At 40.0% G+C, this 16,322-nt stretch overlaps 1 protein-coding gene across 2 annotated transcripts in view; it reads left to right on the top strand.

Annotated features, from left to right (window-relative positions):
- The window catches only part of ntn1.L (netrin 1 L homeolog), a 130,861-nt gene that overhangs the window by 63,808 nt on the left and 50,731 nt on the right, over positions 1–16,322 (top strand). Inside the window, exon 5 of one of the 2 annotated variants that reach the window (XM_018238584.2) lies at positions 1,781–2,083. The gene's annotated coding sequence lies outside the window, so the exon portion shown is untranslated. Of the gene's footprint in view, positions 1–1,780; positions 2,084–15,060; positions 15,931–16,322 lie in introns of those variants that run through there. The other variant, XM_018238583.2, reaches the window with a different exon arrangement.

Here is a 16,322-nt window from a genome sequence, read left to right as displayed (position 1 = left end):
ATTTATGCAACCTGTGTGTTCTCATGTAAACACTCGGTTTATTATCTGAAATACTAAGTGCGCCATCTTGTGTTTTACTTTATAAACTGCAGGAGGGGGCCTAGATGGTGGTACCAAACAGCCGAGAGAGAAGGAGAGAAAAAAAGTCAGAACAGGCAAGGGTTTATTTGCCAGAATCTACAGATTGCCAGTCTGGTTCTGACTATGGACCAGGCTCCTCCTTCCTCTTGTTTCTTAAATGAACAGTATCCCCTCCTTGTGCAATAAGGGTTTTTCCTACATACTCTTTGCTTTTGGTTTAATGAGGAACAATCTCTGGTATTCATTGTTTTTCTAGCTAATTATCTACAGACCAGAACCAAACATATTTGGGCTTCGGTTTTCCCGATTAGCTAAAGAAATAACAAAAAACATTTAATTTTCTAGACAAAAAGTCTGTTTGGCACAAGCCCTATTCATTGCAACTTATGCTGCACAAGGGGGATACTGCAGTTGCCCCTCATTTTGAATGAAGTATTCATACTGTATTTTTGTAATTATTACTATCAATATTATCATATTGTATAATTTTAATGTACACTATTGTGTACTCAAGTAGCACTATAAATAAATATCCACATGCATACCATTAGGGAGCCTGAAGCAAATGCGGAACTAAACCAATTGTGCATGTTTTCTGTAACCGGTACAGCCATAATGGCTGCGTCCCTCCACTGCTTCTCTATGTAATCCTCCCAACATGTTTTATTATGGTGTTTGGTAGGCTTTAGGCACAATGCTGAGCTTCCCGTCTAATTAGTATATTAAGGCATCTGTGTAGAGATTAATGTAATTTCTGCATGCAAGTGGTGTAATAACTATTGTATCTTTTATAAAAGATTAAGGAAATGCAGAGAGCTTCCCAAGTCTGGGAACAAGATATCATATAATTCCAATTTTAACACTGAAATTTCAGGTGTGAAAAGCTGTCTATTTGCCTGCTTTGCTAAATACATCTACATCATTGTGTTGCATTACATTCATTAGTGACATAAATTTGCAATACTAATTTAGCTACAAGAGGGCAGTCTTGAGTCTCAGGATAACAGACAGACACATTGCTGCAGGCTGTTATACAGGGAACTCTGACTATCACTCATGTATTATGAAGGATAATGTACCCCCTACTGTAAATTATAAGGATATTAGAAGTCACTGAGGGGTTCTGTGACCATATGAAGGCACAAGGCTGCAGGCTGAGTTATACAGGGAACTCTGAGTATCACTCATGTATTATGAAGGATAATGTACCCCCTACTGTAAATAATAAGGATATTAGAAGTCACTGAGGGGTTCTGTAACCATATAAAGGCACAAGGCAGCAGGCTGAGTTATACAGGGGACTCTGAGTATCACTCATGTATTATAAGGGACAATGTACCCCTACTGTGAATTATAAGGATAGTAGAAGTTACTGAGCAGTTCTGTGACCATATAAAGGCACAAGGCTGCAGGCTGAGTTAAACCGGGAACTCTCAGTGTATTATAAAAAATAATGTACCCCCTACTGTAAATGAAAAGGATATTAGAAGCTACTGAAGGGTTCTGTGACCATATATTTACCCCCATTAAACAGAGGCAGGTAAATAATCAATTATATACATGTTATATAATTGAGAAAATAAGTTTGTACTCTTTGGAAAGGTTTATTTGAATGTATTATTATTATTTGTAATTCATATATTAAAGTGTTTGGACAGATTCTGAAGATTTCCCTGAATTGTGTTTGTGCCATACCCAGGGGCAGCTGATCTCACACTGGATGAAAACTCTGTTTTCTGCTCTTTGGAAAGCATAGGACCATGAAATCCCACCAGCTCCCTTGTCTCCACGACAAAGTGGGACTTAAGGTTGAGCCCCAGATTCTCCACTCCTACCACAAAACTTGGATATCCTGCATCTTTGGTCCGGCAGCAGGTGGACTGGATACAGGACAAATCCACATGCACCACGTGGCCATTTCCTTGGGAAAAGACATCCTAGAGGAACTCGTTCTCGCTCACTTTGCAGAGGGGATTCTATAGAGCAGATAATCCCACAAAAGGTAAGATCTCTGTTTCATATCATTGTTTTATTTGTCTAATGAACCCCTTAGGGCTGCAGGGAGTTATTGGGGGCCAATTCCTCCAATAAAGAAAAACTGAAAAATCTCTGCTGTCTGGATAAAATAATCCGACATTTGTCTATGTCAATACCTGATATATACAACATAAAAGTACATTTTTTTTTATTTATAACTTTGTGCAGCTCCAAATGCCCCTGAATCAGCCCCTAGTAATTATTTTGGCGTTTGGGATAATGCATGCCTTTCTCCCTCGCCCGGGCTAATCTGCAAGAAAAGACCCAGGGAGAGACAAACTGCTCCATAGAACTGTCACTCTACCCATGAGACTGTCCACATTGATTCAAATCACAGATTTCCCAGAAAACTTCCAAATTGTATTTTCTTCTTAGTAAGAGGGAAAAGGAGTTGTTTTTTTCCCTTCTGTCCTCCAGGGTTTTAGTGAGATCATTTCCACTGGAATCCTCTCTGAATAGAGGTTTATGTGCCCCAAATATTTATCCAGTTATACATGTGTCTGTTTGTTGAAATATCTAAAGATGTTAACAGGGAAAAAAAATCAATATATTTATATAGACTTGACATAATGAGTCAACGGCCTGTCCAGCCCCTGTTAATAGAGAGTGCCAAGCCGCTTCCACCAGGATTGTTTCTCTTTATTCTGATTAATCCCCGTGCGCGGGAGTTTAGTTAAAATGGTAAATATTTGACTTCATCCCAGTCGAGAAAGTTCTGGGAGATTCAGTGCTTTTTTTTTTATTTTTATTGTGTTTTTTTTTAATCAAAATTATACCCGCCGTATTGTCGGCTCTGTTGGATTGCCAGAAACACAGCCAAATGGATCACAAGGGAGCACAGTTAAAGAGCAATGGTGCATTAGCTCAGAGCCTGCGTGCGTGGCGTATAGAGTCAAGCTTATTTGTTGGAGGCTGATGAACTGTAGAGAGACACAGAGCATAGATCTAGAAATAAATACAATGGGCTGATACTGAGCATGATAAGTACATTAAAGGAAGTCTGTATAACTATAAATGTACAGTATAGGAAAGTTCTATGTGCAAACCTTCATCTGAGGGAACAATATGGCAGCTCCCACCTACATATATATTTACAAATAAACAGAGACGGACAGAATGCTCTACAGAGACAGACAGAATGCTTTAAGCACAAAATAAGATATTCCCTCATACTTCCTAAGAGGAACAAATTGGCACCTCTCTCCCATATGTATAAATACAAATATACAGAGAAGGAATGTTCTGTGCACACAATAAGCTATACCCTCATACTGTGCTGTCTAAGGGAAACAATATGGCAACTCCTATCCATTTGTATAAATATAAATATAAGGAGAGGGAATGTTCTGGGCACAGAATAAGCTATACTTTCATACTATATTGTCTAAGGATAACAATAAGGCACCATCTACCTATATGTATAAATACAAATATACAGAGAAGGAATGTTCTGGGCACACAATATACTATACATTCATACTGTGCTGTCTAAGGGAAACAATATGGCAACTCCTTCCCCATATGTATAAATACAAATATACAGAGAAGGAATGTTCTAGGCACACAATAAGCTATACCCTCATACTATATTGTCTAAGGATAACAATATGGCACCATCTACCCATATGTATAAATACAAATATACAGATAAGGGATATTCTGGGTGCACATTAAGCTATACCCTTATATTGTACTGACTAAGAGGAATAATATGGCAGCTCCTACTCATATCTATAAATACAGACAGTATGTTCTGGGCACACCAAATTTATTTCTTTATATCTTATGCCAAAGCCAGATTCGACAGTGGAATCAAGGAGTAACTTTAATGTTAAAGGCGCAGTGTTTCGAGAAAGAGAGAGCGATATGCTTCAGTATTTGTAATTGGACTGAGTCTAATGTTGGACACAAGCCCACACAGAATATAAAACAAGAACACTCAGACGCGCTGCATTTGTGTTTCCGGTTTCATTTTCCCCTGCACCCCTGTAATGGGTTAATAACATTGGTATCTACAGCAAGAATCTTCTTTGAATTTCATGTGGCTACTACGGTGTAAGGATATCCAGGGGTCTGGGGCTCTTTTTTTTTATTTCCTCTTTGGGCTATTAGCATGTTCCTACCCACAATTCCACTGGGCAGGGCAAATTCCTCTATTCTCTGCCTTTGTGTGACTGTGCTGATGCTTAAGTGGTTGGGAGCATGCAAATGACATTCTTTTTTTTAAGAAGGTTTTTAGTGTTTTCCTTCCAAACAGATTCTTTCAGTACAACCCCCCATCCAACACATTATCATCCACCATCCCAAAAAAAAGGAAGAGGTCATCCCGGGTCACCTCAGGGCTAAGAAGAGCTCAGGGTGTCCAGATGATGTGAAAGTTACACCCCTACCGCAGAGAGGGGAAGAAAAAACACACAAGCGAACGGTCCCCATATCAACAGAACCTGACATTCACACATTCCGCACACAGCTATTCAGCCCCCATTGTGTCCCCAAGACAAAGTTGTCTGGTTCCCTTTGTCAGGTTGATATTAAAATCATTAAAGGCTCTTTCAATATGGAAATCAGTGCAGAACAAAGGTCAAATCACTTGGTTTCCCATCTAATTCGGACTGAATATTAAATGACGGCAGGGAGAGATCCCCCCTAGAATTGGCTCACAAAGACTAAAAACGGATTAGCGCTTTAAGGCAGCCAAAAGAGAGGTTGCCTTGGCTCAGAGCGCTGAACACCAAGGCCACTGTTTAGCAGGAAGGGCCACTATCATGGAAATATGCACTACAGAAAACAAAAAAAGAGGAATTTTCCCTCCATGCAAATAAATACAGCAATCCAGCTGGTCAAAGACCCCATTTTCTCTCCTCACTGAATGGGTCCCATTCGATCATACTTCTCTGATAAAAACAAGATCCTCCCAAATAAAGAAGACTTTTTTGACAAGGGCTGATTAACGGAGTCTCCTATTGGTCACGTGTTGGATTTGTTTGGAAGGAAAGGGCAGAGGAAGGTATTTTCACAGGTCACTGGCTGCCCATGTATTGGTTATTCGTCTCCCTACACATAATAATTTAGTCAAGCTTTGGTCAATGGATGAGTTGACCCAACGAGGGGGGGGAGGATTCTGACCTGCATGTTCTACTACTGATCTGCCTCTTCACCCTGAAGCATTGCATATCCCATCTAGACTTGGACCCTAATGTTCACAGGCTGCTATATGATTTAATGTGGCTACTGTATAGGCAAACTCTGCTATACTACTTCTATATGGGATAACAGTATTAGTACACGGTCTACCACTGCCCAACATTGCCATTGTATGACAAGACCCGGCAATATAGGCTAATGATGCTAATTTGGGGTCTAACCATCTAGTCAATTATATTATAGAACAGTAAAACCTTTGTCTGTTGTAGGGGATTATAATGCTTTTATGTAATCTAATACTGCTAATATAAACTCCATTAAATATACACTCTATTATATGGACAAATGCTTCTACTGAAGAGTCTACTGGATTATCCCACAGTGCTTATGCACTACTGTTCTAACTGTTCTACTGTATTGTCCTATGCACTACTATATGTTCTTATGGTGCTACTGTACTCTTTACTGTACCCTAATGTGGAACGCCCAGGGATCTATTTATTATGCTGTGTACAGCGAAATTCGCCAAAAAAAGCTGTGTAAAATCAATGGTGAATTTATGAAGGTGTATTTTTATTTTACGCCATGTGAATGGCAGATTTACCGTCATTATTTTATACTGCTTTAGACCTTTGTAAGTAAGTTCCGGAGGAAGTTGCTAAAAAAAAAAGAGAGTAAAGAAATTATGCCATTTTTATGCCGTTTTCACTCAATGATACCTGGCAGTGTGTGGCAAATTATTCCCCCCCCCCAGTGTACTGGTTACTCATCTTAAAGGGTGAGTCAACCCCAAAATAAAAATTTGGCTAATACAAAAAAAACATAATAATAATACACATTTATTAAAAATGTTCAATGCTTTTAAATGTATTTGTAAAAACTTTTGCTATTGAAAGCAGCATTTGCTTAACTCCTAGGACACTTACCATATATACTCGAGTATAAGCCGACCCGAGTATAAGCCGAGGTACCTAATTTTACCTACGAAAACTGGGAAAACTTATTGACTCGAGTATAAGCCTAGACACAACTACAGCCCTGTCTCCCAGCAGCGCACATTCCGCCAAAGCGACCTCCAGCGATCAACCGGACTTCTTTGCAAAGTTGATGGTGACAGAGAATTGCCAAACGGATTACTGTGTGCATTGTCCCACTGTCCCACTACCATGTGCAGAGGGTGCTGTGTGATATTGCCATCACTGTTAATCTTTCGTATAACCAACAGAGGGCGCTGTGTGATATTGCCATCACTGCTACTGCCCACTGACTCGAGTATAAGCCGAGGTAGACTTTTTCAGCACATTTTGGATGCTGAAAAACTCAGCTTATACTCGAGTACATACGGTAGTCATAGCCTATGACTAAGTGTCCTAGTGACACGTAATGCGTTAGGCATGAGATGTTTATATACTGTAAATAAAATTTTCATATTTTTACTTACTATCAGTCTGATCTACGCATGACCTATCAGAGTGCCTTGCTCCAACATTTTGTTCTTCTGTAAATCAGATGGCTTGTCTTGTTTCAAAAGTCTGAGCCACCTTGACAGAGAATAGATAGGGACAAACAGTGGTTTCAATAGTAAAACATATACAAATAACTTGAAAACCATGAATGTATATGGCAAAGTTGCTTAGAATTATGTTTATTTTATTAGGCATATTCCCTTTAACTGTAGGCACTACCTGTAGCTTTCTCTTATCTAATGGGGAGCCAGCAAGTGTGCTGGATACTTCTCATCTCTACTATATACTTACCAGCTCTGTTCTATGCACTACAGTGCCTTTCTCCTATGTCACGGAGGCTGGAGCATGCTGGGTAATAGATTGATGGAAATGGCAAATTTAGAGGAATCAAACATGGCTGCTGAATTATTCTTTAACATTAAACTCTACTGTTTGAAGGGTAGCCCAATCACTTAAGGGTAGGGACACACTGGGCGATTTGGGGAGTTTTAGTCGCCTGGCGACTAATCGCCGCGACTTTTCTCCCCGAATGCCTCCCCTCGCTCTGCGCCTGGCTAAAATGAAAAATCGCCTGCGCTAATCACACGCGGCGATTCGTTTTCCGAAATCGCCCGAAGTTGCCTCACGAGGAAACTTCGGGCGACTTCGGAAAACGAATCGCCGCGTGTGATTAGCGCAGGCGATTTTTCATTTTAGCCAGGCGCAGAGCGAGGGGAGGCATTCGGGGAGAAAAGTCGCGGCGATTAGTCGCCAGGCGACTAAAACTCCCCAAATCGCCCAGTGTGTCCCTACCCTTAGGGATGGAGGCAATACCCAAGAAAGTCATCAAAGGACCTCCAACAGCAAATACTTGAGTACAGTTTCTATCACCTTGTTGGCTACACTTGGTGCCTAATATATGAAAATAATTGGCTTCTGTTTCTGCCTAACTATATTTATACCATGCCGCGTTTGTCTGTCCTACCAGATTAACAGTTAGGCAAAATCTCACACAGGTGGCACATCCTATAAAATACTGGCTGGAAACACAATTATTTAGCACCCACTCAAAAATACCCATCTTCGTTATATCCATAGAGTTCTTTTTTTGCCAGTAGAGGGAGCTAGTAATAATTATATTTATTATGGAGAGGTCTATATAGAACGGGAGAAGAAATGCAGCTGGCACCACTTTCCTTGTATGTTTGTGCTATATGTGTAGGACTGGCAGAACAAAGAAATTTGTACCAGTTAGACCATAGAGCCCTGCAACACTACTAAACTTTGGGCTAACAATAACAGATCAGCAATGCCTGGGAGAAGTTTTTGCTTTTGCGAGACAATTTTGATAGCTGTATCTCTTGCAATGCCACCACTCACCAGATCTGCAAAAAGACAGATCCTTTCCATGAGCAGCAACACTTGCTATGATTATTGAAATATCAAGCAGACTTTTCCCTCTAAATGAACTTGGTCCTGAATTTACACTGAATTTCAAACGTTCTGCAAATGGGCAACTTGGCATAATGTTTTGTGGCAGCAGCAGCAGGGCCAGGTTGGTATTTATGGGATTCCAAGCTTATATATCTACCAGACATCGTTGTGAGCCTGAGACATTTCCATGCAAACACTTGACCTAGAAATGAATGATGAACCCTGGTCCTAAGAGCTAACACGCTAAAACTTGATATACAAAAAAATCCTACCAATTAGCAGTAAATATATATATATTTTAGCATTTATTTCAATGCCTTTCAAGCCAAGACAAGAGGGAGTTTGTGAGCCAGTTTCCCCCTCCTCATTTTCCGTGCGGCTAATTCCTTTGTGTGATCTTTATTACCCGAAGTACTAATTAGGAAAAGAAAGTGTGAAATACAGATTATAAGACCCCCAATGAGGCATTTGTTTCAGTAACAGGACTCAGTGTAAATGGGAGGCCGGCGCTCGCCTCCTCCAAATAGCACCGGCCAGCTAATAGGCAGAACCATTGCCTGCCGACTCGTCATGTCGCTGATTCAGAGGAAAAGCAATTAATTAAAATTGTAGCTCGGTGTGATGTCTATAGAAACAAAGGCACGACTGATAATGACCCCATGCAGGGTAACCCCGTCACTGCCAGGCGCACAAAGCCTAACGATTCTGCGTGGATTATTAACGCCTGCATATGTAAATAAGGGGGAGGTGACCCATTTTACTATTGAAAGTTTCCATTTAATGGGAAGAGGACGGACAATATAAATGTTTCCTTCTTTATTATCACACACTGACTGCTTTCTGCACATAGAATCACCTTCTAGTGCAAACTTAAAGGGGTAGTTCACCTTTAACTTTTAACGTTAAGTATGTAATAGAATGTCATATTCCTAGCAACTGGTCTTTATTGTTTGTTTTTTTAGTTTTTTGCTTTCCTCCTTTGCCTCTTTCCAGATTTACATTTTATTACTTATCTTTCAATTCAGTACCCTATTTTACTTAATCCAGTCTCATTCAGACCACTGCCTGGTTGCTTTGGAAAATAAGACCTTGGCAACCTGATAGCTGCTAAAATACCAAACTATAGAGCTACTGAACAGAAAGCAAAACAATTAAAAAAACATAAAAAATAAATACTAATTGCAAAGTGTGACTGTCTCAGAATATCACTGTCTACATCATACCAAAAGTTAATTGAAAGGTGATTATTCCTGTAACCCAAAAACTGTACCATGGGAAAGAAAAAAAGGGATAATAAAGACTGCATTGACGGCTGGTCCAATATTAGAAGCAGATGGACATAAATAGTGTTTTTCTGAATGAAGTCGATTTCACTTAGGTATTTTGATATGCAGATAATAGTAACGTTTTTAAGGGTAGTGTGAAGTGATGTCTTCTTGAGTTGATATAGAGCCAGTTGTTGTTTAAAGTAGAGTTGGCCATACACAACCAGTCACCCCCATGCATTTCTGATTTGATCTGGGTAACCAAAGTGCAGACTAAACAGAAACCTTAGAGCTACTTAATTCTGCAAATCAGACATAATTAACCAGGGTGGTATGAAATGTTACCTACCTGAGCAGAACACCTCACCCCAGTGCCAATCGTATTGACTGTTATACATAGTCTATTATGTTCTAGGTGCCGCAGGCTTTGATCAGTCAGTCTAAAGTGGAGATACCATAATCAAGTGTGAGTGCTCTTGAAGATCAGGTCAAATGCTTATAACTACCCTTTCCTCTGAAAATGACCATACATGCTAAGAGCTGCTCCATTGGCAAGGTCACTGAATAAATAGATCCTGTCCCATGCCGGTCTTTTCTGATCTTTAGGCACCAAGAAAGCCTATGACTTCTTTAGCCCCTTGACTTGTTCTAAAAATAAATAGGTGCTGCCCTTAAATTAAACACTGCAGCATCACATACATTATGTCTAATGTGCTAAAAAGCATTTTCATCTGTGATGACCCAAGAAGCACAGATTGTTGGCTGTATTCACCTGTGCCTGGGTGGTTTTTATTAACTGATCCTTTTCAAAGATGAGTTGCAAAAACCCAATCATCCCTCTAGGAAACCTAGCGGAGATAAGACTCTTCCAACGGGACAGTTGTAATACTAATGAACTGAAATTAATCAAAACATTGTTATTATGTACCATCCTGGGGTAACAGTGACTGGAGTTTGGGGACAGATGGTTGTGCATGTAGCATTGTAGCCCCCACCCTTCCCAACTATAGTCAGGTGATCCCACTGGTGTCTAATAAAAGGGCAGCCAAGTTTGGAAGCAGCTAGTAAGTTGTAGATAAACGTATTCGTCCCTTTGTAAAATGTATAATGAAGCAATAGAATTCTTAATGAATCAGATGAAAATTGAGCAGAGGACTGGCCAGATATGGGAGGACTTTGACGTAGTTGGCCAGCTTAAATATATTGCAATATATGGACAAACAATCCCTGTTTTGTTTAAAGGGCAAGGCATTTTTTAGTAGCAATATGCACAAAATGTCTCTTTCTTAAATATATTGATAATGGGTTGAGTGAAGAGGAATCTTGTATTTGTCTGGTTGTGCATGTAGATCAGGGTGTCAGTCAGGTTACTCATTTGGGATAAAGAACTTCAGAAATAGATTCAGTTATAAGAATAAAAAGTTGAAATGTTTATCACTTCCCAGGACTATTGGCTAGTGGAAATTAGCAGCCATGCGGGGATTACTCTGGTTCCTAGCCAGAAACGCTCTCTTTGGTGCTTTGTTATCTACATAAGAAGGGTTAATTTGGATACAAAACTACCCCCCCTCCTTGGATTGGGCTTCCAGCTCATTAAAGGGTTTTACAGGCAGTTTCACAGCAACAATTTAACAAATTCATCCAGCAGTGAGCTGAGTCCTGAATGGGGAATTCTGTTATGCAGGGGGGGGGAGAGGGGTTTAGTGCTGGGGGGGGGATGTGTGAAAGAGACCCATGGTGCATGCACAGGGCCAGTGGCACCCTGCTGTTGTAGCAAAGCCAGGAGAAGATTAATCAGACACTAATTCGATTTGCAACAGGCAGCAGTTTTATTCTGAAAGCTCAGTGTTTAGGAATTCACTGGAGGGTCAGTAGGACAGAGAGGAGATGGCTGAATCAGCACAGACCCCCATTTCCCAATCATTAAGACCTGGAGTAATGGAACTAAGTGCCAAACTGAGTAAAAGGCAGGGAAATCAGTATTTGTCCTATGGATTATCCTCTCCAACGGGTATCTTGTTGGGGATGTTGGTTATTACTGTCTTATCAGCCCTGAAGGGATTTCCAGTGAGCAAAGGTGGCCATAGAGAGAGAGATCCACTCGTTTGGGGATGTTGCCAAAGGATCAGATCTCTCCCCAATATGCCCACATCAAGTGGGCAATATCAGACTGATCTGATCGTGTGCCCTAGGGCCCAAAGGTTGGATTACAATGCAGCACAGATATGGTCCAAGATCAGACAGGATTTTTATCCCTGCCTGATCGACATCTGGCCTATTTCCGGGTAGATATTGATCGGGGAAACCCGTTGAAGGGGCCAATAAGCTGTTGTCTCTGTCTGTCGGCAGCTTTTATCGGCCCATGTATGGCCAATTTAAGTATAGGGGCTGCCCTGGTACTAAAGGGTTATCAGCTCTGCTCAGCTTAGTGAATATAGAGAGAAGGGTGACAAAACAAACAGAGAAGGTGTTTAGGTGCTGAGTGCTCCATTTGTGTTTCCCTTTATTCTGTCCCTTGGAGCTGTTTGCTCAGCCTGTCTGGGTGCTCAACTATTTTACAGCCTCTCTGATCCTCTGATAAGACAAGAGCCTCCCTGCTAAGGTGTTTGACAGGTCCCAAATCAATCTTGCTGGGATAGGGGGAAAGCCTGTTTCTGACCAGCAAAAGAAATCCCTTTAATCCCAGGCTTCACTTTCTGCTCAGAGCCACTTATCTGCCTTAACCCCTTCTTGTAAATGGGAAATATTTCATCAGTGCAGAACACCAGGAAAAGCAGACTAGAGAAAGTAAATCCTGTTGCTTTCTGTAGCACCCCTGTCAAAATAGTGCAAGTTTTATTCTGGGCAGGTATGTATAATGTTTGTATCGTAGAAGGAGAATAGAGGCATTTACTGTACCTGTTATTTAATCAGACATCTCTTTCTATTACAAAGCATAACACAGGTGAGCGGCAGACAGGTCAATTTGTATGCTGCTGTTTTCTGCTGGAGAGCAGCCTTGGGCAAAACACATACTTTGTCATTGGCCTTTAGACCATGTCCAAATTCGAGTGGCATTTTAGTGCCAGTACGCCCCTTGTAGGGTTTTGCTTGATGGGCGAATTAAACACTGCTATTATAGGTGCAATATGCAGCCCTTTGTACCATGTTTGGGATGAGCCCCTTGGATGGGTTACATCACCAGCACAGCAGGTCTCACTTCCTCCAGCATTAATAGGAACCTTTCACAACTTATAATTCTAGTGCAATGGAGAGATCCATTATTAAATAAGTGCCTCCCACTGAGAGCCATACTTGTTCCTTGCCAGCCCCACTGCCCCTTCCCAGTATTTGGTTATCATTTCAGCATTTGCATAATCTGCTCCCACCCAGTGCTTTCATTAGCCCTGATATATTGTGCCCTTCTTCCTGCTCTGTTTAACCACTTACCCTCCAGATGGGCTTTCATCTTCCTATGGGATTCCAACGTGCAGGCAGGCTTAGGCTTATTTATTATGGACCTTCAGCTGGGGAGGAAACGCACCTCCTCGCACCCAAGGACAGCTGTTCTGAATTGTCCTTCGGCAACAGCTGGAACCGCTAAGGTGGAGACCCTCTTTTATCCACATGATTGTAACATGCATGGCAAGGGAGAACACTAAATGTGCAATACACGCCATCTACTCGCCTCTTCCTAGCAAAATCATACAATTTAGCTTTTTTAAATTAAAAGAAATTAAAAATGAAACCAGTTGGAGGAAATGATTTTGCCTGTGCAACATAAAATAACTCTCTGACATGCTTCTTAAATACAAGCAACATGTCTGTAACTGTTCTAGGGAGCTAAACAATCCATTATAACATTTCTATTTTTGAAACTGACAACCAACAATTTCATAGAAGAACAAATGCAATTTATAGTGTTTTCCTTTAATGTAATGGTAGCCATGCTTGTCACAAGGAGAAAGAGTGAAAGCCTTGTGTATCATCAATGTATTGGTGATTTAAGGAAATGTACAGATGTGACACCGTTGCAACAACACAATCACACTAAATGCATTTCGTAATTTATAAAATAAATTTATATAAGAATCCCTAAAGTATTATTAAAATGGCTTGGCCATAAATCTAAAGAAATATGCATTAATATAAAAATATAATATAAAGGCATAAAGAGATGTACTACCTTTTACTACACAGGTCAGTTGTCCTGGTTGCTGGAAAAATATTTATAATAATATATATAATATATAGTAAGAAAAACAAGAATACAGTAGGGTGCAGTAAAAAAATAATATAGATACAGGGCAATACATATATATTCATATCGGTGGCATTAAAAGCAACTGGCACTTTAACAGGTTTGTGTTTTCTTCCCAAAAATGAATGAATCTGAATTACTGTCATATATTTATAAAATGTCAACGATTCAGCAGAACAGGCAAAAAATATAGGTCAAATATTTATACATTTTGTCTTAGGTATTAACACACCATTGTAATGTTCTGAAAATATGTAAATAGCAGATATTTAGTTAAATAAAAATATATATTTTTATAACAAATATTGTATTCATCAATTGTGCTCTATTCGTATATATTTGAATTTAGTCTTCAGCAATGACTTTTTTTTATACAAAATACAGCCTATTGTATATAAAGAAAAATATAGAAATATATATATTTATATTCATAAAATAGCAAAACTATATATATATATATATATATATATATATATATATATATAAATACCTAAAAATATTTGATTTTTAAAATTTCAAAGCAAATATTTGCATGTATATACTGTATATATAGAGAGAGGGTATACAAAATGATTAAAATATTTCAAACATTGCAGGATAATTGAGAATGAAAGGGAAACAGATAGAAACTATTCAAGATATTTCTTAATTAAAAAATGATGCAAAAATAAATGAGAATGAGATGTAAAGAAATAGATTTGCTAAAAAATATTACACAATATAAAGAATATTTTGTTGCTGATGAATAAAGCAACTTTTTTTATATACAGAAAAATTATCTAATTAAACAAAATCACATATTTTTATGGTTTGGGGAAAATAAGCAACATTGTTGTTTATCTTTAATGTAAAATGTTCCATATCTTATTTATTTATTTTTTTTTTTTTTGGTTTTCATGGTGTCAGGGGGAGATATACAAATAAGATATGAATTTGCCTGAGACTGAAATAAAGACACACAACTGTATAATTGCTGTTGTTGAAAAGTGTATGAAAGACAGGGAGAGACACAATATATATTATGTACTTTATGTTTGGATGGAAGGTAAACGTGTTTCATGCTTATGACTTTGGACATTCCGCAATATGTTTGAGTGTGAATATTTCTACACATGATTTCATGGTTTATATACAGTCCAGAATTTGCCCTTTTTGCTTCGGAGCCACATGTCTCTGTTGCCCCCTCTGATACTTAACTAGTCAAATAACTTTTCTGAGACTGAACTTTTGTAAGTACAGTGAGCTAGGCCTGCGATTCTCTGCTCTTGTGCCAGATGTACAGACAAGGAGATCTTGAGACATGTCAGCAGCGGCCAGAATTATGTCAGGAATTTACATCTCCCTTTTCCCCAGGTAGAGAATATGTGTAAGGAGAAATAGCTCAGAGCGCAGGGACAGGGAGCAAACAGTCACACTTTCCAACCCTGCTCATGTCTCATTCTCTCCTCTGAGACTTGTCCAGGGCTCACACACCCAGCAGCTTCTCAAGGGACACGCTAGACAGACTCACCCAGGACTCTCACACCGAGTAGCCTCTCCCAGGACTCTCACACTGAGAAGCCTCACCCAGGGCTCTCACACTGATTAGCCTCTCTTATGAGTCTTGTCTCATGCTAAGCAGCCTCTCTCAAGACTCTCACACTGAGCAGGATCTCCCAGAATTGACACACCGAGCAGACTCTCCCAGAACTCTATCTGAGCTGCCTCTCCCTGGACTCTCACACTGAGCTGCCTCTCCCTGGAATCTCACACTGAATAGCCTCTCACTGGACTTTCACACTGAGCAGCCTTACCCTGGACTTTCACACTGATCTGCCTCTCCCTGGACACTCACACTGAGAGACCTCTCCCTGGACCCTGACACTGGATAGCCTCTCCCTGGAATCACACACTGAGCAGCCTCCCCCTGAACTTTCACATTGAGCAGCCTCTTCCTGGACTTTTTTCTCTGAGCAGCCTGTCCCAGGATCAACATACTTTGCAGCCTCTATTTGGATAAACACATGATGGCCTCACCTCATGATCAACATATGCTGCAGCCTCTCCTGGTTATGTCTTTTAATGGAACCTCTCCCAGTCCCAAAAAGTGTTTCCTGAGCCCAATCCACACAGATCTTTTCCATATCCAACCCATGCATAAGCATATCCCACACACAAGCCTAGACCTGGTACTCAAAACCCTATCCTAGATCCAAGTCACTCAAGCTCAGTTTAAGCAGATACTCAGGATATTTTTGGAGGAGCATTCGCCATTTGGGCAGTGACATTTATGCTTGTGGTTCAGGTAGAACATATTTTATTGGCACCTTATTGTGAAAGTTCTATTTTTTATCTCTCTCTGAGGCAGAGTCATATAATTTAAAGTCAATGCTTTGGGTTAAATAAAATATTTGCATTCTGACATATGTCTTTGAGACAGGAGTTCAGAGACTTAATCACCACTTCAAAATAGGCCTGGCATTGCAATACAGAGAGACCCAAACAGCATCCCAGGCCCACAAAATAGTGACTATATGGTATCTTACAGAAGTTCCTCTGCCATTTGCCAGAATACATAGTCCAACCTGCCTGACAGGTGCATCCAGAGTTCTCCCAATGCCCATCCTTTTGCCCTCTCAGTACAGACACTGCCTCCCATCCCTACAGCTTCTCTCAATACAGACACTGCCTCTCATC

Source organism: Xenopus laevis, chromosome 9_10S (genome assembly GCF_017654675.1).
Source record: "Xenopus laevis strain J_2021 chromosome 9_10S, Xenopus_laevis_v10.1, whole genome shotgun sequence".
Classification (NCBI taxonomy): Eukaryota; Metazoa; Chordata; class Amphibia; order Anura; family Pipidae; genus Xenopus; species Xenopus laevis.
The sequence above is the reverse complement of the archived record's forward strand: the minus strand, read 5'-3'. Positions and strand labels throughout refer to the sequence as shown.